This window comes from Chlorocebus sabaeus, chromosome 10 (assembly GCF_047675955.1).
Source record: "Chlorocebus sabaeus isolate Y175 chromosome 10, mChlSab1.0.hap1, whole genome shotgun sequence".
Classification (NCBI taxonomy): Eukaryota; Metazoa; Chordata; class Mammalia; order Primates; family Cercopithecidae; genus Chlorocebus; species Chlorocebus sabaeus.
In genome coordinates this window covers 36405932-36429417 of record NC_132913.1, presented here as the reverse complement: position 1 = coordinate 36429417, position 23486 = coordinate 36405932, and the positions used below count along the sequence as shown (strand labels likewise).

At 40.6% G+C, this 23486-nt stretch overlaps 1 protein-coding gene across 4 annotated transcripts in view; it reads right to left on the bottom strand.

Annotated features, from left to right (window-relative positions):
• Positions 1-23486, bottom strand: part of LYPD6B (LY6/PLAUR domain containing 6B) — a 181868-nt gene that overhangs the window by 118565 nt on the left and 39817 nt on the right. For 3 of the 4 annotated variants that reach the window (XM_038002147.2, XM_073020265.1, XM_038002148.2), the window contains exon 2: positions 5829-5921. The exons of the other annotated variant lie outside the window; for it this stretch is intronic. The gene's annotated coding sequence lies outside the window, so the exon portion shown is untranslated. The remainder of the gene's footprint in view (positions 1-5828; positions 5922-23486) is intronic. 4 annotated transcript variants of the gene reach the window in all.

Sequence of the window (23486 nt, the reverse complement as noted above, 5' to 3'; positions counted from 1 at the left end):
TGGATCTTGGCCCCCCTTCAGCTCTTGGCTGGGTGCCCTTGGGCAGTGATCAATAGGCACAACTATACATGAGGGTTTGCCAAGCATTACTTAAGCTGCAGCATTTTCACTAGTTACTATACATTCATAATTCTGTGTCTTTTAGGACTTTTTAGGGCTACTTGTGATGTCTCTCCCCACTGCACCCCAATTGTGTTCTATTTTCTGCCTTTGGCATGTGCAGTTGCTCAATACGGGGATGCAAAAGGGGATTCTACTGGAAAAAAAGGAAGCAGTTGCAGTTCCCTTGAGGGTTCCAGATGTTCCCTGGTTTGGGCTCATTCCTGCTTGCCTTGTCACCTGCTACATTTAAGGCTGGCTCTGGAGGAGAAGCACCCCTTATGGAGACGGCTAGGTTCCTTTCAGTCGTGCTGATATTGAATAGCTGAGTAATTAGCTGTATTTGGAGGTATGCCTCTTTTGCCAACGGCACATACTGGTGAACATCAAGTCAAGGTAAATTATTGAAAGCAGCAGAACTGACAACAAGAGGGTCTATTGTTTAAGTAAATGCATTCTGACTGTCTGAAGACACAGCTCTGACCTGCAAGATTAGAACATTGACAGGGGTTGGTTCAAGAAACAAGAGGTGAATTTAAAATGCTGCAGAGAGCTGACGGCAGGAGGGCCTGGGTTATATTAGCACAGACAGGAAGCAGATTTTTAAAAATTTGTTTTGCTTCTTACACTTTGAATTCTAGGTCACTCACAGCTCAGCCTGCATGATAATTTTTAAAAGAGGATTTTAAAACATAAGTTCAAAGGTGAATTTGTTTAGCCTTTTACTATAGCTTACATAAAGCTACCAACTTAACAAGTCCACATAAATAAGACAGACTTAGCTCATAAAGACCAGTGGGAGTTGGAGGGATTGATGAGAAGGAACTAACCCTGTCCAAGTACAGGAGCATTGACTGGTTAGCCCTCTTTGAAGGTAAATCTAAAAGGTCCTCTAGCTCAGTCTTAGGACCCATGCCAACTGGTGACAGGGCAAGGGGATCCAGAGGATAAAAGCAAAGGTCCTCTGTGCCAACCCCTACCAAAACAATGCCCCATACCCAGAGGCAAACGACCCCTTCTGCCTCCAGTCCGGGCTTTTTTCTGCCAAAGTCAAAGGATATCAACCTAACTTACGCTTTTAGAAGATCCAAAAGGGGCTGCTTTTGAATACTAATTTTGAAAGAAGGAAGGAGAAAAAATAATCTGTCTAAACCAAAAGTGTCAAACCAGCATCAGTTCATGAGCCAATGCCAAGTGATGAGGAGTGATTGCTTTGAACACTGAGTTAAGAAGGATTCTGGGGTTACACCTGGGACCAAAAGACAAGGGGCTATGTTTGATGATAACTTGAAAATACAGGATGACCCAGTTTAGATCATCATGTACGCTACCACAGCCCATCCCTCTCCAGCTGCCCCTGGCCAGCATCAAAAAATCAATCTTTTCCTAAGAGGAAGTAAGTTGGTATAAATGTTCTCTTTAGAACAAAAACACGAAACTGAACATGATGAGGACAAACTGCTCATTCAGAACAGCATCACTGAAACAATGATGAGACCCCTCGGGCTGCCCAGAACAGCTCTGTGAGGCCTGTGTGACCCCAGAAAACACTTCCTAACCAAAGCCCCTGGCTGCCTAGTTTTTAAATATCACACTGCTGTGTCAACAAGCTTATGAATGGTCTAACTCGAATCATAGACAATCTGGTGTCGTCTCACCTTAAGTGCTAGTTCTATTCTCAGTTCTGAGACAAACAAGATTTTAAAGGTCTCTGAGTTTAAAACTTGTATTCATGAATATCAGCCCGCTAGAAAAGGAGGCATTTGACCCTAGACCATGCATTGCCCTGGTGCCACGGACAAAGTTTTTGAGAACTCTTGGAGGCCCAAGACGGACCTAGCTACCTCCTGGTTATTAGGACTCACTTCATTATACAGAAAATGTGGTATTTGACAGTTTTAGAGTTCCACTGGGTTCCAGGGAGAAGGATCTCAGAACACGGATTGCCTCCTGCTGACCCTGCTATGACCCTACCATGAGGGGGCCAAGGATCCTAGGTACAAGGATCCTAGGCCCAAGGAACTTGTCACAGCCTGGGGATGACACCTTTAACTCCTGCCCAGCTGAGATTGTAAAGGGCCTGGCAGTCCCCAATGGGGGTGACTCTCTCTGAGTTGCTAGTTTAGCAAATAAAAATACAGGATGCTTAGTCAAGTCTGAATTATAAACAACATATTTTTTTTTTAGTTGTTATTTACTGTAATTTGGGTTTAAATGGATGACCTGGCATTTATCTGGCAGTTCAGAGACCTACTCTGGTCTGTGAAGAAACAGATTTAAGACAAGTGCCTCTGTCCCTCCCTGAAGGGATTTACCTATCCTCCCGAATCCAATGGGCCACAACAGCAAAGCTTGGTTTCTTTGCAGATTTCACTAAGAATGGGCAGTAGACCTGCAAAAGCTCAGTTCATCAACTGTTGTACATGGAGGGTGTTAATGGGCATTGGACATCAGGAAACATTTACTTAAGCAATTGTTTTGGCAGCTGGTCAGGAATTCAGGAAGCATTCTAAGCCACTGATCATTACTGTGACAGTTCAATATGTGGGAAAGGCATCTGGGAGCCTTGCGAAAGTGTAGGATGTGGCAGTGCATCAAAGTCCCGTCATCAGGCATTTGTCTTAAACTCTTCACTGTAAGGCAGTATGATAAAAAAAAAAAAAAAAGAAAGAAAAGAAAAAGCACATGTATATATACATAAGTAGATATACAAAACAAAGTTCCAAGGTACTCATACAAGAGACAAGCTTAACTTACAGAAGCAATGCAAGAAACCAAAGCCATTTTTTTTCTTTCTTTTCTTTTTTTTTTTTTTTTTTTTTTTTTTTTGAGACAGAGTTTCATTCTTGTTGCCCAGGCTAGAGTTCAATGGCACGATCTCAGCTCACTGCAATCTCCGCCTCCTGGGTTCAAGCGATTCTCCTGCCTCAGCCTCCAGAGTAGCTGGGATTACAGGCGCCTGCCACAATGCCCGGCTAATTTTTTTTGTATTTTTAGTAGAGACAGGGTTTTACCATGTTGCCCAGGCTGGTCTCAACCTCCTGACCTAAGGTGATCCACCCTCCTCAGCCTCCCAAAGTGCTAGGATTACAGGTGTGAGCTACCACACTCGGCCCAAAGCCATTTTTAAAAATCTCCTTGGTCATATCCTATACAATTCACGTGGGGAAAGCAGATTTCAACAACATGGATCAAACTCAGTCTAAGAATGTAAAAGTTACAGAAACTTAAGAAAATTTAGGTCTTAGAGATTCAAAATTGAACTAAGAATGTATAAACATAGGCACTTGCTCAAAAAGGTGTGCTGAAATCATTCAGGGAGCACATGAGGGCTGGGTCTATTATCTCGTAGGATTTTCCACCTCAAAAAGTGAACAAAAGACAAAGTTATAACAAGTAATTATTCACCATTTTTATTTGCAAGATCTTTAAAAGATACTGCCCAAAGTAATAAAAAAGTGTAAGATTTCACTCAATGATTATTTTTCTATTATATTACCTTCTATTTCTTCTCTAAATACACTGTATGTCTATGCATTAAAAACCATTTGAGTACATGATGGAATGACAAAAATACCCCATAAAAATCTGTTGATGTTTAGATTCAAGCACACTCATATTTCCAACTGATGGATCAACAGCCATTGACTTTTTCCAAAGCTGGTAAAGCAATTGAATGTATTTAAGACTTTTTATTGCCTACTCTGTAACTTTGTGTAAATCTCTGATAATATGGAATCCAAAAACTCTGCTTTCTTTCTTTTACAATTATGCCTGGTTACATCTACTCTATCTTCCAAAAGAAAGTACAAGGATCCTAGGCCAGAGGAACGTGTCACAGGCTGGGGATGGCACATTTAACTCCTACCCGGCTGAGACTGCTAGGGCCCAGCAGCCCCCAACGGAGGTGACTCTCCCTGAAGTGCTAGTTCAGCAAATAAAAATACAGGATGCTCAGTCAAATCTGAATTTCAGAAAAGCAACAAATAACTTTTTAGTCATTAGTTACTGTAATTCAGGTTTAATTGGGTGTCCTGGCATTTATCTGGCAACCCTACTTCCCTCCACAATGTGTTTCCAGGTATGGTGTACACAAAAGGATATTCCTTCCTAGCATCCTGTTGGGAAGACTGCAATTTAAGCAGATAAAAAGTTGAAGAACATTCCCATTGTCTGCATCTTGTTCCTGAAGGCCTCATACTTTAAGGACTTTCACAGTGGCTTTGTCCTGCACTTCCAGTAGGAGAGGTTCTCTTTGCGGGGGTGGTGGCGCAGGGCAGGAGCAGAAGACAGTAGCGCATGGTGCCATGGAAGCAGTGTGCCCACAAGTCTTTCAGGATTCACTTCTCTAATAATGCACAGCTCCTAGGGCGTTTTATGCATAATATAATGTGTTGCTATTTTTGAGCACCTGGTTACTATTGGCCAGAAACTGAAATTGGCAAGCATGTTTGGATGCCTCCCATTGAGAATGGAGATTTAGCTCCACATTTTGAGAAGTGGCTCAAAAATACTCCTATAAAAACAACTGGAGTTTTAGAGGTTCTATTCACAATTTTAAAAAATTATTTCCTTTGGGCCTGGAAAAAGCAGCTGATCTTTCTTTTTCTTCCTCTTGACCTCTACAACATTTTGTTTGTTCCCTTCTGCTCCTGATGAGACCTTTACCTACCCACAACTAATGAATCCCTCAGTCAGCAACTTGCTATCTTTTCCCACCTGCAGAGAGTATGTTTAGGAAAAAGACAACTAAGAAGAGAAAAAAAATCAACCACCCAGGGATATTCAGAGGTTTAATTATTGCCTGGAAAGCAACACCCTTTCACAACATCTTTAAGACTGATTTTCATAATTACTTGCTGATTGAAACTGGGGCTTGCAACAGAGTAAACTCATTTCCATATTAATATTAAGTAATGATTAATGTGGCTCAGGACCCAATTCGGACCCAAGTAGAAATGAAAGAAATTTAACCCACAAGTGTAAATTTGCTACTTCCATTCAATAACTAACATTCAACAAACTTACATTTATTTGTGCTGTGATAACTCACAAAGAGGGAGTTCAGACAGTTACCTCATGCCATCACAAACACATGACCTCCTCAGACCTGACATCCTACTGCCCATTTCTCTCTCTCTCCCTGTCCCTCCCCACTGGTTCTAATGCTTGTTTTTGTATCTTCTCTACTTCCGTGTGTGTGTCTCTCTCTTTTTCTCTCTGTGTCTCAGTCTCTCCGTGTCTCTTTCTGTATCTCGTTGTCTTTGTCTCTCTTTTTCTGTGTTTGTCTCCCTGTGAGCCATTCTCTCTTCTTCTCTGTCTTCTGGTTGTGTCTCTCTCATCACTCTTTTTGTGTATCTTTGTGTGTGTCTCTGTCTCTCGCCGGGCTTCCCTGTCTCTCTACGTGGGTCTTTCTGTGTGTGTCTGTGTCTCCTGTCTCTCTTTCTCTCTCACTGTTCTTCTCTATGTGTGCCTCTTTCTCTCTCTCTCTGTATGTGCATCTTCCTCTGTGTGTCTCTGTCTCCTATCTCTCTGTCTGTCTGCCTAGGGTCTCTTCATCTGTCTCCTGTCTCTCTTGTCTCCTATCTCTGTCTCCCATCTCTTTCTCTGTCTCCTGTCTCCCACTCTCTGTCTCCTGCCTCTTTCTCTCTCTCCCTCATTCTAACACTCTCCCTGGCTCACTCTCTCAGCCCCTTGCATCACAGCTGCACCCTCTCCCTTTCACTTACTTGAGATCTCTTGCTCCATCCTGTGCCCTCTCACATGGCCTAGTTCATGGTTTTGCTCTCACTCCCTCTCTCCAGCCCCACGGAATCCAACAGCTTCAGCACCAAACATAAAAAAAGCAACAATTAACTAGATTAGCTAAGAGTAAATAATTTTTATTGTTTGATCTAAATGCATACAAATCTCTAAGTATTCCTATACTTAACCAAACTCCCATGTGGGGGAAATACACAGCTACACTATTACTAATTTTCACTGTGAAAATTAAATGTCTTCAACTGTATTTATCTGACAGCACAGTATCACAATGGATGGAGTGCATACTACCCTTTCAAAAAAGTCCTTCTAACTTTTGCCTTTATTTTATTTTATTTTATTTAGATACGGAGTTTTGCTCTGTCGCCCAGGCTGGAGTGCAATGATGCAATCTCGGCTCATTGCAATCTCCACCTCCCGGGTTCAAGCGATTCTCTCACCTCAGCCTCCCAAGTAGCTGAGATTATAGGCACCTGCCACCGTGCCCAGCTAATTTTTATATTTTTAGTAGAGACGAGGTTTCACCATGTTGGCCAGGCTGGTCACGAACTCCTGACCTCAGGTGATCCACCCGCCTCAGCCTCCCAAAGTGCTGGGATTACAGGCGTGAGCCACCACTCCCGGCCACCTTTCTTTTAATATATTATTGGTTTCCATGCCATAGTCTTGTAAAATAAAAATTCTTAAACATTAAAAATTCCATGACAAGCCAGAATAATGATATAATAATAATTTCTTATTGTTTTGATAGCAACTGTTGGAGTTGCTACTTGATACATGCCTCATCCTCCTTAAAATTCCTTTGATAAGAGGCAAAGCAACACCAAGCAAACAAAGCAGCCATAATATGGCAGGGGTTTTGAGTAACAAGGTAGATCTGTCTATTGACAAGGACAAGAAATGAAATTTGGGAATGCTAATGGTGCTTATGTTCATATTTTCTATATTTAGCTTTAAATATTTTAAAATAAAATCTATTTTTGTTTATTCTTCTTCACAAACAAGAATCTGTCTAAGAGCTAATGAGTGCTCTCAAGAATCCCAGTCTTACAGGAAATGCATAATTATTCTACTGCTCTAACAGGCACCACATCCAGAACCTAATCCCTAAGTGGTTAACCACAGGGCAGCAGTCTCCCGACAACCTATTCATTTCCACCAGTCTGGGGTTCAGGAAGATTTTTCAGGCAATCCTTTAGATACTTGGTTTAGCAAATCTAATTATGATCTTTATGCACACAATATTTTCCCCAAGATTATATCATGTCCCTGGCATTCCAGAAGTCAAGTTATAAGGTTTTATTTAATTTTTCAAATTTTTTCCAGAGTCCAATCATTCCTATGTCATTCACTCACATTTATTTAGTAAAATTGTATGCCGACAGTCAAATCCTTTCTTAAGCATTTAGAAAAGAAAAAAAAGTTTTACTCTATGAACTATTGATTATGTCTACTCATTCATACATAGGGATCAAAAATAATTAAACCAGCACCAAAAAATAAGTAGATAATTATTTTCTTATTTGCTGGAGAAACTCTTTTCATTTATTATACTATGTTTATTTTATCCATTTCTTGTTCCACCACTTTCTATCCATTCCATAATATCAAAGTCATATTCTATTTGAATACACCAGGAGAAAAAGTCAAGAAAACTCTTGTTTCATTATAATCATAAAGACAAAATTGATGTAAAGGAGTTTCAAAGTGTTAATAAGAATTACAGATGAAGAAGCAAATGCATCAACAAACTGGTAGAAGAGCTGGATGTAAATGTGAGAAAATAATTTAAAGTAACCATCATAAATTGGAAAAAAAACCAGATTATTCAAAGACAAAAGCTGAATAAGCAAAATAAAATGCAGATTCTTAATATATGCAAGAAATGTAGAAGAAAATTTGAGGTGGAACAGAAATTCACAAATTGTTTGTTAACGATCACAGGTAATGAAGACAATGTGATACTGGAACATACAAGTAGAAACAGGTAATAAAGAGATCTAGTTCTGTCCAGATAGTGAACAGGTACAGCTCAAAATCTCAAATCCAAAGGAAAATTCCTGAATTTGATGTTTAAAGAGATGGCCCATGGGCACTTAGAGGAAAAGTAAAGATCATCAGAAACCACCATGGATTGTCTCAGAATGATGGACAGTACACTACTCTTATTTCCTTTTGGAATAGCATGCCCAGTCTTATTAATGGCAATACTAGCAGGACATCTGACAGTTTATTGTGAGGTCCCTTTAGACCAGGGCCTATTCCTGCCCTGGTTCTAGCACCAACAGGCCCTTCCTCCACATGTGCATCTGGACCGATACAGACTACATCAAACATCTGCTTGAATCTTGGAAACCAACCTCCACCACCAATGCCTCACATCCCCACTTCTTTGATCTCTGCCAAAAATGTAAATTCCTACCTATGCATTCCCAAACTCTTCCTCATCCTTGTTCTCCCTGGCAACCATCTTCCTCTGCTCCCTGCCCTCCAAACCTTTCCACTGTACCTTCTGACAGCCTTGTTCCAGGTCAAATAGCCCTTAAGCATCTATATCTCTTCTCAGAATACTGTTTCCAACATTTGACTTAAATTGAAATTTGACTGCCTCTTAGAGATATTGCCTATTCCCCTGCTGATGCCAACTATTCCCTTCTCCCAATCCAAGACATGTGGATTAGTTTGTCTGTGAGTGACAGAATCCCCAAGATAGCAACGGCTTTAGAAGATAAGACAATGTATTTCTCTCATACATAAAAATAAAAAATACCTTGGGGTGGGCTTCACAGACTCAGGAAGAACCCAGGTTACTATTATCTTACTGGCCCACCATCCTCAGGAGGGCCTTTTGCTTCATGGTACAAGAAGGCTGTCACTTCACAAGAGAGCACAAACATATTGAAGTTAGCAAGAAGACAAAGGGCTTCTTTTTTCTCTCTTTAAGGAGGCTTTGTGTCAGGTGCATATGCCATAGCCACTTATACTAAGGTGCATGTGCCACATCCACTTATACTCTCTATTAGTCAGAATTTAGTCACATGGTTGCAGTAGTTGCAAGGTGGTCTGGGAAATGTAGTCTTGCTCTGGGTGGTCACATGCTCAGCTAAAAATTATGTTATAAGGAAGAGCAGATATGGAAAGTCAACTCACAATCTCTGTCTCAGATGTGAATATCTTACTCCCTGGGCTACTTCCAGATTGTATGCCTGTCTTGGTTTATAAAGATCGCCTAGTCACTTCCACATACTCATTGATACCTGGCCTGTGGTCTTCATGACATTTCAAGTCTAAGGCAACTCTCACCACATTCACAGAGCCTACTCAGCACCCCTGCATCACAATTATTCTACTTCCTCAATGCTGAGACTTCCACTTCCCCTCCAGCTCTTCCATCATCTCCCCTATCCACACATTAAACCCTGTCATCACCTTTGATATCTTAAATTCACCCCCCATCACCACGATCGCAACCACCAATCCCAATTTCCTATCCTTCCAGCTTTCTCACTCTCTACCCTGACACACATCAAGACCTCTACTCCTCTGAGAGCTACATTTTTCCCAGTCTATTGGGTTTGTACTCTCTCCCTCTCTCTTTCTCCCTCTCCTTCCTTCCCACATCCCCCACCCACCCTTCCACCCACAGCCCAATCTGGACAACACAGTTGTTTACAAGAACTATCACCAGCAGCCCAGATTCCCATAGAATCACACCGCACTTTACCAGCAAACCTCCATCTTCAATTGATTATTTCTAAAGCAGTAGTCCTCAAAACTGGCTTAAATTTGTCACATTATCTTAAAATTATCCTTTTATGCCACTTTCTCTTCTACGAAGGCCTGTAACTTCTCTACATTTTATTTCTAAAAGGGGCACAGTATGTGATTCACAGGAGACATCTAATAAATGTTGATTGGTTTATGGGTGGAATGATGGATAAGTAAATTAAGGACAAGAAGAACAGAAACTGGACTGTAGTATACTTAGGTAGACGTGTAGATTTGTACCTACATTTTCAAAAAAGAATGCCAATCATGATTAATATAAACGCAAGGGAAGGAGTGAGAGGTATTGTTCATTACTTTATCCTTGTATTTGTCCTACTTAGAAATATGAATGAGAACATCGTTGGCATGGTTATTAAAAAATACCAAAGATGTGACACTAAAAGAGTGAAATAAATGTGGTATTCCAGAGCCAGATCTGAAAGCTCTCACTAGGCTAGAATAATGGTCCAGAACTTTACTCTTTATATATATAAATATATATGTATTCTATATAGTCTTTATATATAATCTCTTTCAATCTTTATACATAACCTTTTTATTTTATATAATCTTTACATATAAATTTATATATATTAAAATAAGGATAAAAGTAAGGTCCTTCATTTCATTTAGGTCCTTTACTTAGATCCAAAATCCCGACTTCACAGAGGCAGCAACAAAATAGAAAAACAGAATTATACACATGAAAATATATCTGTTAAGGTTTCATTTTATTGCAAAGTTGAGTGTAAATCAAGAGTTCCCCAAAAGCTAACGCTACTGCATTCTATCTTAATAGACACAAGACATCAAGAAGTGAGACCTACTTTAGTCTGCGTATAATCACACTTTAACCACTATTTTTAATTCAGGGCACTCACGTGTTTTCAGAATAATTTGAATGGACCAGAACAAATTCAAAAAAAAAAAAAAAAAGTAACCACACAAAACTCATGGGAAAAGTGTGCATGTGAATCACTGTTGTAGCTGTTTCTACACTTAATGCATTAACATTGCCAAATGCTGTGGTTTTACACCCTTGTGATTTCAAAATGATCAATGCCTGTCGCTTAATAGAAATCTGTTAAATAATTAAATGAATAAAGACAAATGCTTATTGCTCTTATATCAAGTTTTTAAAGATTTAAGACCCTTCTATTTGCTTAATGTAACCAATATCTTTGGGTCCTCTGCCTGAGTTATCACCCCCAAGAGTCTGAGATTTATTTTTAAGAAAAGTGGCGTTCTTTCAAAATAACTAAAATATATTATATATCTCCATTTATGTAATTCTTATAAGCAGAACTTTGGTAAGTCTGGTTTAATATGAACAATCCTGGAGGAACGGACTAAAAGTACTGACAATATTAATAAAGATCATTTCCTCACATTCTATGACTACCTCTGACCTCTCTCACTTGAGCTCAAAGAAAAGAATTCTAAAATGGAACGGAGTGATCCAGAAAAGCTGATTCAATTGTATTATTTAAGTGCACATTGATTTCATTCTGCCACTTAAGTCACCATGACCCTCTGTTCAGTTGAAAATTATGTCAGAACCATTCTTGGAAAATCAGTCAATTTGCCAAAAAGGGAATATAATTGTATGCAGTCCATATTATGTTAATGGTTAGCTGGATTTATGCCCTTCAAAAGGTGAATTCACATATTTCTGAAATACAAAGTCTTTTTCAGGGATATCATCTGTTATCATTAATTCAACATCTTGTGATGACACAAAATCCTCACCACACTAAAGTAATGGAAAGATACACAGAGAGAACTACAAAATTTACTGACCCTTCCAATACAGAAATCAAGGCAGAGCCATAGATTTTGGGTTCCCAGAATAGGTTGTCTCCATCCCCATTACACACTCTTAGATGTATTTAATAGAGGAAGAACGTGAGGTAAGATCTGAGCACAAAGGGCCAAGATTTCTACCACAGCTGTGAAAAATAAACATTTGGCTGCAATAACAACACTCCAAACACTCACCCATCCAGCCTCTGCACAATTAAGCAATTCTGATTTTTTAAATAAATTTACTTTGTTAATGCTTTTTTAGTGAACCATCAAAATATTTTGAAATAAATGCTTTAAAAAGCCTTACAGCTACAGGATGAACAAGACTGCACAGCAACAATTAAAACCAACCAGCACACAGAAAACCAGGAATTGTTAATAGACAAAAGAAGCTGTCAGAAATTTACTTCCTCTATTTATTTAAAATGAATGCTTTCCTTAAATTTTCTACCATATCCATTGAAGCATAATATTTTCAAGCAATAAATACACAGAATATGAGTTGATCATCCCTGAAAATATATTAGCATCAGATTTGAGTATTTTAATTATTTTACAGATTCTTTTGTCCATATTAAGCATAAAAAGGAATGGAAGAAAACATTACTAAAGAGCTTAGCTATGAGTTAGAGTAGAGGGCTGGCAAACGCATGGAATGCATGTTACCAATCATCCCTCCAGAACCTGCAGACCCAGCTAATCCCAGCACTTCCCACTGCATCCAGAGGCAGCCTCCCCATCCTCAGCCCAGCATGCCAACTGGCCCCTTCCAATGTGAAATCAAATAGGTTAATCAACGCCAACTTTGACTCACCATAGATTTCTACACAACAGAAGATGAACTAATTTCCTGGAATGTTCATCCATGTTTGCAAGACTCTTTCATGTTCCACCACATGTCAAATGACTCTTTCAATACTGAAAAATAACGATCACAGAAGTCTGAACTTGCACACAAATTCATGTATAGTACACTAGGCACTATACTACACACTTTACATGTATTCTATCTTTTCATCCTCATTATACTGGGTACTAATATTATCACCACTTTAAGGAAGAGGAAACTGAGTCTTTGAAAACTCTTCAAAAGGAAGTATGTGGTAGCTCTGTCCAGTCTTCATTCCAAAAACTGTGCTTTTAGCCAGCACTCTGAGTACTGTCTCCCCTTTTCTTCTCAAAGGCTCAAATTGTATATTTTATGAAACCTTTAACAGGAGAATTTCACAAACTCTATTTGTCCTGTGTCTCTTGGCCCTAACAAAGTTAAACTACTGCAAAAATCCCCTAAGTTGTCAATGCCACAACATTTTTGTTTAGTTGTTGCACAATGGTCCTACCACTAAATCTCTTATTATTGCATTTAAATTTCATTGAATGTTATTGCACGTGCTTAGAATTCCTTTGTGATAAACTTTCAGGAAGATTGTCATGTGGTAGAGCTGCGCAGAAATTATTGTGTCCCTACATCGTTAAAAGTGGAATGGGAACCATCAGCAAGCGGCAGGAGAAAAGACAGCATGGCTGGGATTTGCTCCTGGAAAACAGCACTTTCCATGTAATCCTTGGTCCAAAGAAGAAAGAAGCAACCATACCAAGAAGACAACCACACATTCACATAACTAAATTTTGAAACTAGAAAATCAAAACACTTGGACAAAAGAACATGTATGATATGAATGTATCTGTTTGAATTTTCCTCCCCCTGCCAGCATAACTATATTCTGGATTGTTGTACCCTAGCCTACACTGAAAACACAGACCACAAGCAATTAAGAAAACATCCCCAAATCCTAAACATTTCAAAGAAAACCTCTGAAAGACTTTAGGTTAGTCTGTTTTCCAGATGTCTCAGAAGGTTCTAGAAGCCACTCACCATCACAGAGAAGCAGCTTAGGACATACTTGACACCCACAGAGAACATAACAATTCCAAAGGTGGACAGTAGGGGACATAAAGTTGTGGGGGAGGGGCAACAGGAGGAGGTTACTGTAGGGGAGGGAGCAAGGAGATATGAATCCTGTGTTTACGAGGCCGAATGTTGACGGGAGTTGAAAGGCACCAGAAACCAGAGCACTAAATTCTTTACCTGCAAAGAGAGATGTGAGATGAGCATTACCCCCTAGTGATGGCCCAGAATTATCAACCCTGCCAATAAAGCAGTAATTTTCAAGTTCCATGTGCCTAAAATCTCCTGAGGCACATGTTGAAAATGCCAATTCCTGGGCTCTGTTTACATGGGCTCTGATTCAGTAGATGCACAATAAAGGGCCCAGGGATGAACATGTTTTAGAGCACTGCATGTAATTCTGATGCAGGTGGGCCAGGCTGAGAGGCACAGAATTTCCTTTGGGCACTAGGTCCCAATTCTGCTAGCTGCACCAAGTAATTGTGAGTACCTGTTAGTAGGTGGGCAAAATTTTGGCAAAGTGCCTCATATATGGAGAATTTGCACAACAAATACACAATCTGCCTGTTGGAGAGGTATAATTTTTTTTTGAGACAGTCACACTCTGTTGCCCACGGTAGAGTACAGTGACATAATTACAGTTCACTGCAGCCTTGAATTTCTGGGTTCAAGCAATCCTCCTGACTCAGCCTCCCAAAGCACTGGGATTACAGGCATGAACCATCAAACGCAACCATATTACAACTATTAAAGATTATTTAATGACCGCTTTCTTTACATACCTGAAAATCTAAAAAATTGGAGAAGAAAAGGAGAGCATGAGGTAAGTATTTTTTTCTCACTAAACTCAATTATTGTAGATCACTCCTTAACTTTACGATTGTTCTTATTTCTGATACTTTTTTTTCAGGGGAAGGGAGAAGGGAAAGTGGCACACCAGAGCACTGTTTAGGAAACTTGCTTTTAACAGTGTAAGGTTACAAGTATATTCATGATTGTCAATATTTGAAACAAAGAATAGGATATGTTTCTTTAGCTCCCGTTATGAGCTGATTGTGTGCCCGCAAAATTCACATGTTGAAGTCCTAATACCCAAGTGCCTCAGAATATAACTGAGAATATATATATATGAAAATATATAACTGAGAATATATATGAGAATATAACATTTGGAGATAGGGTCCTTTTTTAAATACCATCTTACTTCATTGATAGGAGATACGGTCTTTAAAGGAGTAATTATATTAAAACAAAGTCATTAGAGTAGGCTTTAATGCAATATGGCTGATATCTTTATTTAACAAAAAGAAAATTTGGACACAGATCGTTTCAGAGAAAAGTTGATGTGAAAATACAGAGAAAAGACAGCCAGCCTGGGAGAGGCCTGGAAGAGATCCTTCTCTCATAGCCCTCAGAGGAAACCAACCCTGCCGTCACCTTAATCTTGGACTCCCAGCCTCAGAATTGGGAGAAAATACATTTTTATTGTTTAGAGTACTGGGTCTGTGATATTTGGCATGGCAGCTCTAGCAAACTAATACATCTCCCCATAGAAAAAAGGGAAGCTGTCTTTGTTCATCCAATACCTTCCCTAGGACAGCCTATGACCCCTTACCCTTTGTCCTGGTTCTGATGGGAGGCCAGCCTTGCTCAAAGTTGACACCCCAGAGTAAGACTCAGCAAAAGGAAAGAGAGAGTAGCACCAGATTTAAAATTATCTCTTTGTGATACTTTGAAGCTCATGGGACCATGGCTGTTCAACTTCCTGCAGCTGCTTCTCCTTTCTTCAGTCTGGAAGAGCAAGATGAGGACTGGGGAGGTGAAGGCTGCTATGAAACCAGACCCAATATCCACAAGTCCAAAGACCAGCCCACTCTTCTCCTTGCCTTTCTGATCAGGGAAAGAATGGATGGCTGCTTTCTATTTTCTAGATGTAGCCTCCTTTGATTTTATTATTATGAAATGTATACAAATGCTGGTAGGCTGTTTTACACTGGGACGACTGCATATTGGGGAAGTGTTTATGTGTATAGCAGTGGGGGAGTACATTCTAGAAACCTTTGATTTTGGAAGAAGAAAATGGGCCATCTTCCATCCTGGTCAAAACACTTCATCGAAAGTGCATCCATGCATTGAAATAGCTGAGCCTTCCACCTGGCAATGCTCTGGATTTTGACGGAGTTGTTTTTAATGGACCTTTCTTCTGTTGCCTGCAGTAATTGAGGCATAGATAGCCTACCTTCCTCTTGCAGGTAATCCCAGTCCTCACTGATCAGCCTTCTGAGCAGAGAGCTGCCTTCCCATCCTCTCCCACTAGTCTGTGATCATTCTTCTCCCATATCAGTGATAGACAAGTTGGAGAAAGGATAATGTTTCAAATCACACAAAAATGTCTTAAGAAAAGTTATCTTAACATACAAGTTACTAGAAGAATTCTTCAGTCTCCTCTTCACTTTAGCAATATTTATTTATCACCAAATTCTTTCTTAAATTCTACAATGTTATAACTGGCTCAAAGAATGTTGATTCTTTTTTTTTTTTTTTTTTTTTTTTTTTTGAGACGGAGTCTTTGCTCTGTCGCCCAGGCTGGAGTGCAGTGGCACGAACTCGGCTCACTACAAGCTCCGCCTCCCGGGTATACGCCATTCTCCTGCCTCAGCCTCCCGAATAGCTGGGACTACAGGCGCCCGCCACCTCGCCCGGCTAGTTTTTTGTATTTTTTAGTAGAGACGGGGTTTCACCGTGTTCGCCAGGATGGTCTCGATCTCCTGACCTTGTGATCCGCCCGTCTCGGCCTCCCAAAGTGCTGGGATTACAGGCGTGAGCCACCGCGCCTGGCCAAGAATGTTGATTCTTAAAGAGAACTAACTCTCCACATCCACAGCCCATTGCTGGGACATTCCAGTCTTTAAGCTTGTTGCCAATAGTTAAGAAACTACTTTAAAGGACTCAACTCTTATGTAAACAGAACTTACCTAACTCAACTTCCTCAAAGGCAAAAGAAATCCCAAAGAAATGTCAAAACTGGAAAAAAATAAACAATTCTCTTAAGCCACCCCTTCCCACTCCAGTTGAGGCAGGGGGCCAAAGTCTTCCCTTCATTTCTTTGGAGTTTTGGGTTTGGGTTCCTACTGCAAGGGCTTTGCCACCAACTCAGGGTGAAAAGGACATGTAGCAGATGGACCTGGCACATAAAGAGATGAACAGCAGGCCACACAAAGGCACACTCTCTGGGGATACTGAGGGGCACAAACATGTAGGGGTTAGGACCATGTAGTCCAGAGACAGATGGCCTGTTTGCAAACCCAGTTCTGGCAAGTCTGAGATGTGTAACTGGGCAATGGACAACCTCATGGTGGCTCAGCTTTCTCATCAGTATGGGGACTATGACACATCAGCACCTGTGACAGAGGTGTCAGAGGCCAAGAGGATCAATGCACAAACAGCTCAAAGAGTGTGAGATGCTGGCTGGCACATACTAACTGGTAAGCAATTTTAGTTGTTTTTGCTGTTGTTGCCTCCCATATCTTTGAGATCTAGTCTGTACTTCATCTGGAGTTGGTATCCATGTCTGTCTATGGCTACTCTTTCCCAGTCACTGACACTAAATCACAGTTAGGCTGACTTTGAGAACCAAGAATTCCACAACTAACTTTGAGACAAAATGAATCAACAGAAGAAACTCAAAGGCAGACAAGGCTAGGAGTCTATGGGAAAGGTCGCCTAAGAGGGGAGAAGATGCAGGCAGAACAGCTCACATAACACCACAGGTCAACAGAATGTCCTTATTAATCTGAACATTCCTTGTATCATCTTAGATTTTAAAATATGAATGAACTCATGTTTTTTTAAAATCTATTTCCTACCTCTGTCCATTGAACAAACCTATGATGACTCCTGCTAGCAGCAAGCCCACCAGGCATCCACATCTAGGTTTCTTAATGCATCCTCCACAAAATATACCCAGGGATTCTTAATGCATCCTCCACAAAACATACCCAGGGATTCTTAATGCATCCTCCACAAAATATACCCAGGGATTCTTAATGCATCCTCCACAAAATATACCCAGGGATTCTTAATGCATCCTCCACAAAACATACCCAGGGATTCTTAATGCATCCTCCACAAAATATACCCAGGGATTCTTAATGCATCCTCCACAAAATATACCCAGGGATTCTTAATGGATCCTCCACAAAATATACCCAGGGATTCTTAATGCATCCTCCACAAAATATACCCAGGGATTCTTGGAGTATCTGGGATGGAAACGTGTAAGATGAGCCCAGGACATCTGGTGGTGCCAGAAAACAAGGCACTATTTGTCACAGGGGCTCAATTTGAAGGACAAGTAGAGTGTCAAAAATAATAATGCCTCTAACTGATCATAAATATTAAATAAATAAAAATCATGGCTCCATAATGATACTCAGAAAAAGGGTGAGTGAAGAAAACTCTTCTTTACAGAGGAATGCCAGTAACTCAAGGTAGAAGGAGTAAAAGAATCACAAAATCTTAATTTTGCAACTCTAGTGGAGTAGCTAATACAGGCTACTTGACTTAAAGGAAACTTAAAAACTGGGTTGGAAATTTGACAGCATACTTGCACTTTGCAAAACATCACCCCACAAACTATTACTAGTTGCAATTACAAATGTATTTTTTTTTTTTTTTGTGAGACACAGTCTCGCTCTGTCACCAGGTTGGAGTGCAGCAGTGCAATCTCGGCTCAATGCAACTTCTGCCTCCCAGTTCAAGTGATTCTCCTGCCTCAGTCTCCCAAGTAGCTGGGACTACAGGCGTATGCCCCCACACCCAGCTAATTTTTTTTTTTTGTTTTGTTTTAGTAGAGACAGGGTTTCATCGTGTTAGCCAGGATGGTCTTGATCTGCTGACCTTGTGTTCGCCCTCCTCGGCCTCCCAAAGAGCTGAGATTACAGGCAGGAGCCACTGTGCCTGGCCTAAAGTGTATTTTTACAGTGGAAAGATCTAGTAGTTATCAGCTCAACATCAGTAATATTGAGACAGCAGGGCATCGTGCCATACGAAGTTCACAGCATCACATATGAAGTAGCTTTGGCAAAAAATGTTTAACCTGAATCTACTCATGCCTGTAAACCTAGCTTCCGGTTTACAGGAAATACACAGGATAGAGGAACAAGTAAATGACATGTAAAGAAACCATCAAGAAACCTATAATACGGGGCGTTCTCTAAGACAGCTAGGCTAGACTCTTCAAAAAATTAAAAAGGAAGGTGTAGAGACTGCTACTGCTTAAAGAAGAATAACCAAATACAACGCATGCATCTTGATTTTTATCCCTGTGTTGGAAAAAAGCTATGTTTTCAAATAAGCAGGGAAATTTGAAAATGTGCTAGATACTATTAGATAATAAAACAGAATCATTGTTAAGTTTTCTTCGGTACAATATTGCATTATGGTAATGTAAGGAGAATGTTCTCAGGAGATGCATCTCGAGTATTTAGGGGTGAAATGCTATGATGTCTGAAACTTAAGAAAGAGAGCGAGACAGAAGAGCAGACACAGCAAAATGCTAACTGTATGCTGTTGCAACACACAGGCATGGTATGCATGAAGCGCTTTCCTTTTTTAGAAACTGCTCTGCAGGTATGCCCCCCTGTGCCATTTTATTCTCATTCAAGGGTACTTTATTCAACCTCTCCAGAGTTTAGCCCAGAGACATGGATTTCTGCGTTAGCTTCATTATCTGACAGCAGGAGCATCTGCTCTACATGCTGGTATCAGGTTTCCTGTCCAGAGGCACACCCAGGTGCAGCCAGGGAGTCAGTGAGAAAGCTGTTCCACACCCTGAGTTCCTTATTTCCTACAGGCAATGGGGTAGAAAGGGAGTCCTGAATTATGGCTGTACCCAGCCAGGTAACGCTGACAAGCTTTTCCAGCTGCCTTACTACATGGTGATTATTCACCACACAATGGAAGTCCACCCAGCCTGGGCCCTCCACTGCCACAAGAGGAGCCCCAAATGATTTCAAATAATAACAGTGCCAACCACAGCTCTTCAGTACTCATTACATGCCAGACACCATTCTAAGTGTCTCACATTTACTATAATTCATGGATTTCCAGATGGGGTTAATCTTTACCATAGTATCATTAAGTAATACTATCAAGTACTGAATGGAAAACGCTATTGGCAAAGGCGAAAAAAAAAATTGCAATATAATTTACATTCGTAATGCTAAGTCATCTTTGCTACAAAAAGCAGGAATTGGTACAGGGAGTGGGAAGAACTTCACTATTTGTCTCCTAAAAACCATTAATACAAGCCCCCTTCAAATTCTTGCATGTCTACGCATCTATAATCATTTATCGTGAGAAAGAATATATCACAGTCAAAATCACAGCTTGCTTCCTGACGTGGGTTTTGTCTATCATAGCAGTGAAAGCAAGAGAGGTGAAGATCTATGACCTCATCCAGCTGTTCCTCCTGGGGCCTCCCTAATCGGCCATTTTGCCAGTGCTCATATCTCTCTTTTCACATTAATGTCAGAAAGTTCAAAAGACTTAACCAGATGTTTCCCTGCTCAGAGTTACTGCAGTCAGTTATTAAGGGGGAGAAAATAAGCTTCAAATATCCCATGGGGAGAGAATAAAGTGGGGTGGGGAAACCTGCAAACATCGAGGAAGTTAGGCATTTGAATCTGTGAGGGCAGCAACATGAACATGTGTAAAAAAGAAGTGTGGAAAACCAGGTGGAAAGTGACTCCAGGACTTAACTACACAATACCTCATAGAAGACAGGATTTTGCATTACTCAAACAGGAAGTCTTCACTGGAATACCACATAACCATTAGAATAAACGAACTCTCACTATAGGCAACATGGGTGAAGCCGCATATAATGTTGAGCTAAAGAAGTCAGACACTAAAAAGTACATACTCTAGGGCTATATGATATTTATTTAATTTTTTAACTAACAAAAATTAAATGTGTTTTAAAATATGTACATAAAATCCAAATCAAGCAAAAAATCTTGATGCTGATAGACTTCAGAATAGTGAGGAGGGGTAGGGATCATGAAGGGCACGACAGAGAGGCTTGCTGGTCAGGTTCTGTTTCTTGATCCAGATGCCACTTACCCAGATATGTTCTGTGTGAGAATTCATTAAACTGTATGCCTCTATCTATACACAGAAAGCTGTTCCACACACTGAGTTCCTTGTTTCCTACAGGCAATGTGGTGGTAAAGGAGGCCTGAATTTTGGCTATACCCAAGCAGGCTCAGCCGACGAGCTTTACATTAAACATCAGTAATATCTAGATTAAATTTCCAGATGTATATACATCAATAAAAAGTTTAATTCAAAATATGAAAACAATTTAATGTCCCCACCCCAAGAGACCTCTGACTTCTACTTCTGAAACAACCTCAGAAATGGTGGCATTACCTAAAATCATCAACTTAAAGAAAGTGAAGAGCTCAAGGCAATTGGGAGCTCACATCTAGTCTGTGTGTAAAGTGAAATTAGACACAGCTTCTGCCACAGTCTTACAAATAACTCTGCAGGCATTAGCAACAATTGCTAGGGGAAGTAATTACAAAGGCCTTTGATCTTCTATCATGTCCTCTATCTGAGATCTCAAGAAGCCAGTAAACAAACAAGGCCCAGCAGTCCTCGGACAGTGCCACCTGTCTGCATCTGTTTACAGCACCAGGCCCAGATCCAGTCACCTTTCCACAGGAGCAACTAAATTCAGGAAAGGACCTAGAGGTTACTAAGGTCCTAGTATAAGAACATCATGACTTAAACTGCCTTCATATAAGTTAACTCCCATCTACTCTTTATAAACAGGACCCTGGTCAGATAGCAAATCTATGTGTCCTAAGTTGGCATTGCCTAATATACTGGATTCTTCTTTTTTTTGAGATAGAGTCATGCTCTGTTACCCAGGCTGGAGTGCACTGGCGTGATCTTGTCTCACTGCAACCTCCGCCTCCCAGGTTCAAGCCATTCTCCTACCTCAGCCTCCCTAGTAGCTGGTACTACAGGTGCACGCCACCACACCCGGCTAATTTTTGTATTTTCAGTAGAGTCGGGGTTTCACCATGTTGTCCAGGCTGGTCTCAAACTCCTGACCTCAGGTGATCTGCCCACCTCGGCCTCCCAAAGTGCTGGGATACAGGCATGAGCCACCATGTCCAGCTAATATACTGGATTCTTAAAAGTGAGAAAGAATAGAGAACTTGAGAGAAATAGAACAGCCCGCTACATCAGACCTCCCAATTCTATCTGACTTTCTTGCCTACTGTTACAGGTTGAATTGTGTTCCCCCCGCCAAATGTACATGTTATACTTCTAACCCCCAGTACCTCAACAGAATTTGGAAACAGGTCCATTGTGCACGTAATTAGTTAAAATGAGGTCATACTGGAGTAGGATGGGCACTGATCCAATACGACTGGTGGCCTCATAGAAGGGTAAATTCAGACACAAACACACACACAGGAAGAACACAAGTTATAAAGTTATACGGCCACAAGCATAGGAAGTATTAGAAGCCAGGAGAGAGAGACCTGGAACAGTTCTTTCCCTAATGCCTTCAAGGGAGCCCAGCCTTGCCATCACCTTGATTTCAGTCTAGCATCCAGAACAGTGAGATGATAAATTTATGTTGCTTAAGCCACCAGTTTGTTACTCTGTTATGGCAACTCGAACAAAAACACACCTACATAGCCCCTTTGGCGATGCTGATAAACAAAGCAGTGCTATCCTTATCTCAGAGATCGGGAAAGAAGTGCAGAGAAATAGAGCACATTGCCTGAGATCACAAAGCCATCTAGTTTAGAATTCAGGAATGAGATAAATTTTGTTGCAAAAGGTTGTGAGCAGGAAAGAAACGACACACTCCCCTTTTCTGGAGGCCTGCTAACCCTTCTGGGTCCATTGGTTTAAGATGCTGATGTCTAAAGGGAACTCTGGGGGCTAAAGCATATCCCGGAAGGTGCCTTCTACCCCTAGAAATCTAAGCCAACACCAGCACACCTTCCCCCATAGACTTGTAATTCCCACTGCGAGAACGAATTACTCTTCAAACGCCTGAATCTGCTAAAAAGAATGTAGTTACTGAAAATGAGGCAAGAAAAAAAAGAGAATATGAATAGAAATGGCATTTTAATAAGTAATGAGACTTCAAGGGAGGCTGGTAGTTCGGAATCACTTCTGAACTTTAATACAGAATTAATCTACACTGTCTTCCAAAAACAGCAGTCCAGCAAAAACCTTGCACAACGGTGTCCATTTCAAACGCAGCCACAGAAAATAAAAAGGAACCTCTAAAAGTGATCAATGTGAGATTTTATGTTAGGGTTTTATGAATTGATCTCTGGTTATTATGGATCAGCTATGGCAAAAGTCCAAATTACATTAAACATAGTAATATCTGGATTCAATTTAGTATTAGCTAGAACAGTACAGCAAGAGTTACATTTTATGAAACAGAAATGCTCTCATTTGAGAGACATTAACTAAGTACCTGCCATAAGCTGGATACCAGTCCAAGCACCAAGCACTGAAATTAGACCCTTGGAGGACAAAACAGACACCAGTCCCACCCTCATAGAGCTTAGAGTTGAGCTCACAAACTAGACTTCAGAGGTAACTCACACCATGGTAATATTTGCAGGTCTGTCTTTAAAAAAAAAAAAAAAAAAAAAAAAAAGACAGGATCTCACTCTGTTGCCCCAGGCTGGAGTGCAGTGGCATGATCATAGCTCACTGCATCCTCAAACCCCTGGGCTCAAGTGATCCTCTGCCTCAGCCTCTCAAGTATCTGGGACGACAGACACAAGCTACCATGCCTTGCCGATTTTTATAAATATTTTAGAGAAGGGGGTCTTGCTATGCTACCCAGGCTGGTCTCAAACTCCAGGGCTCGAGCTATCCTCCCACCTCAGCTTCTGGAGCTGCTGGGACTACAGGCATGAGTCACCATGCTGGCTATATAGGTTGGTCTTTAAAGGTAGAAATTAGGTGCCTCATTAGCACAGTAGGGAGAAGGTCAGTCTCATTAAAGCGAAAATTCAGTGATGACAATCTTAGAAATTTCTATTTGTTCTTTCAAATTTTAAAACGGGCCAGACCTCCATAGCTATCT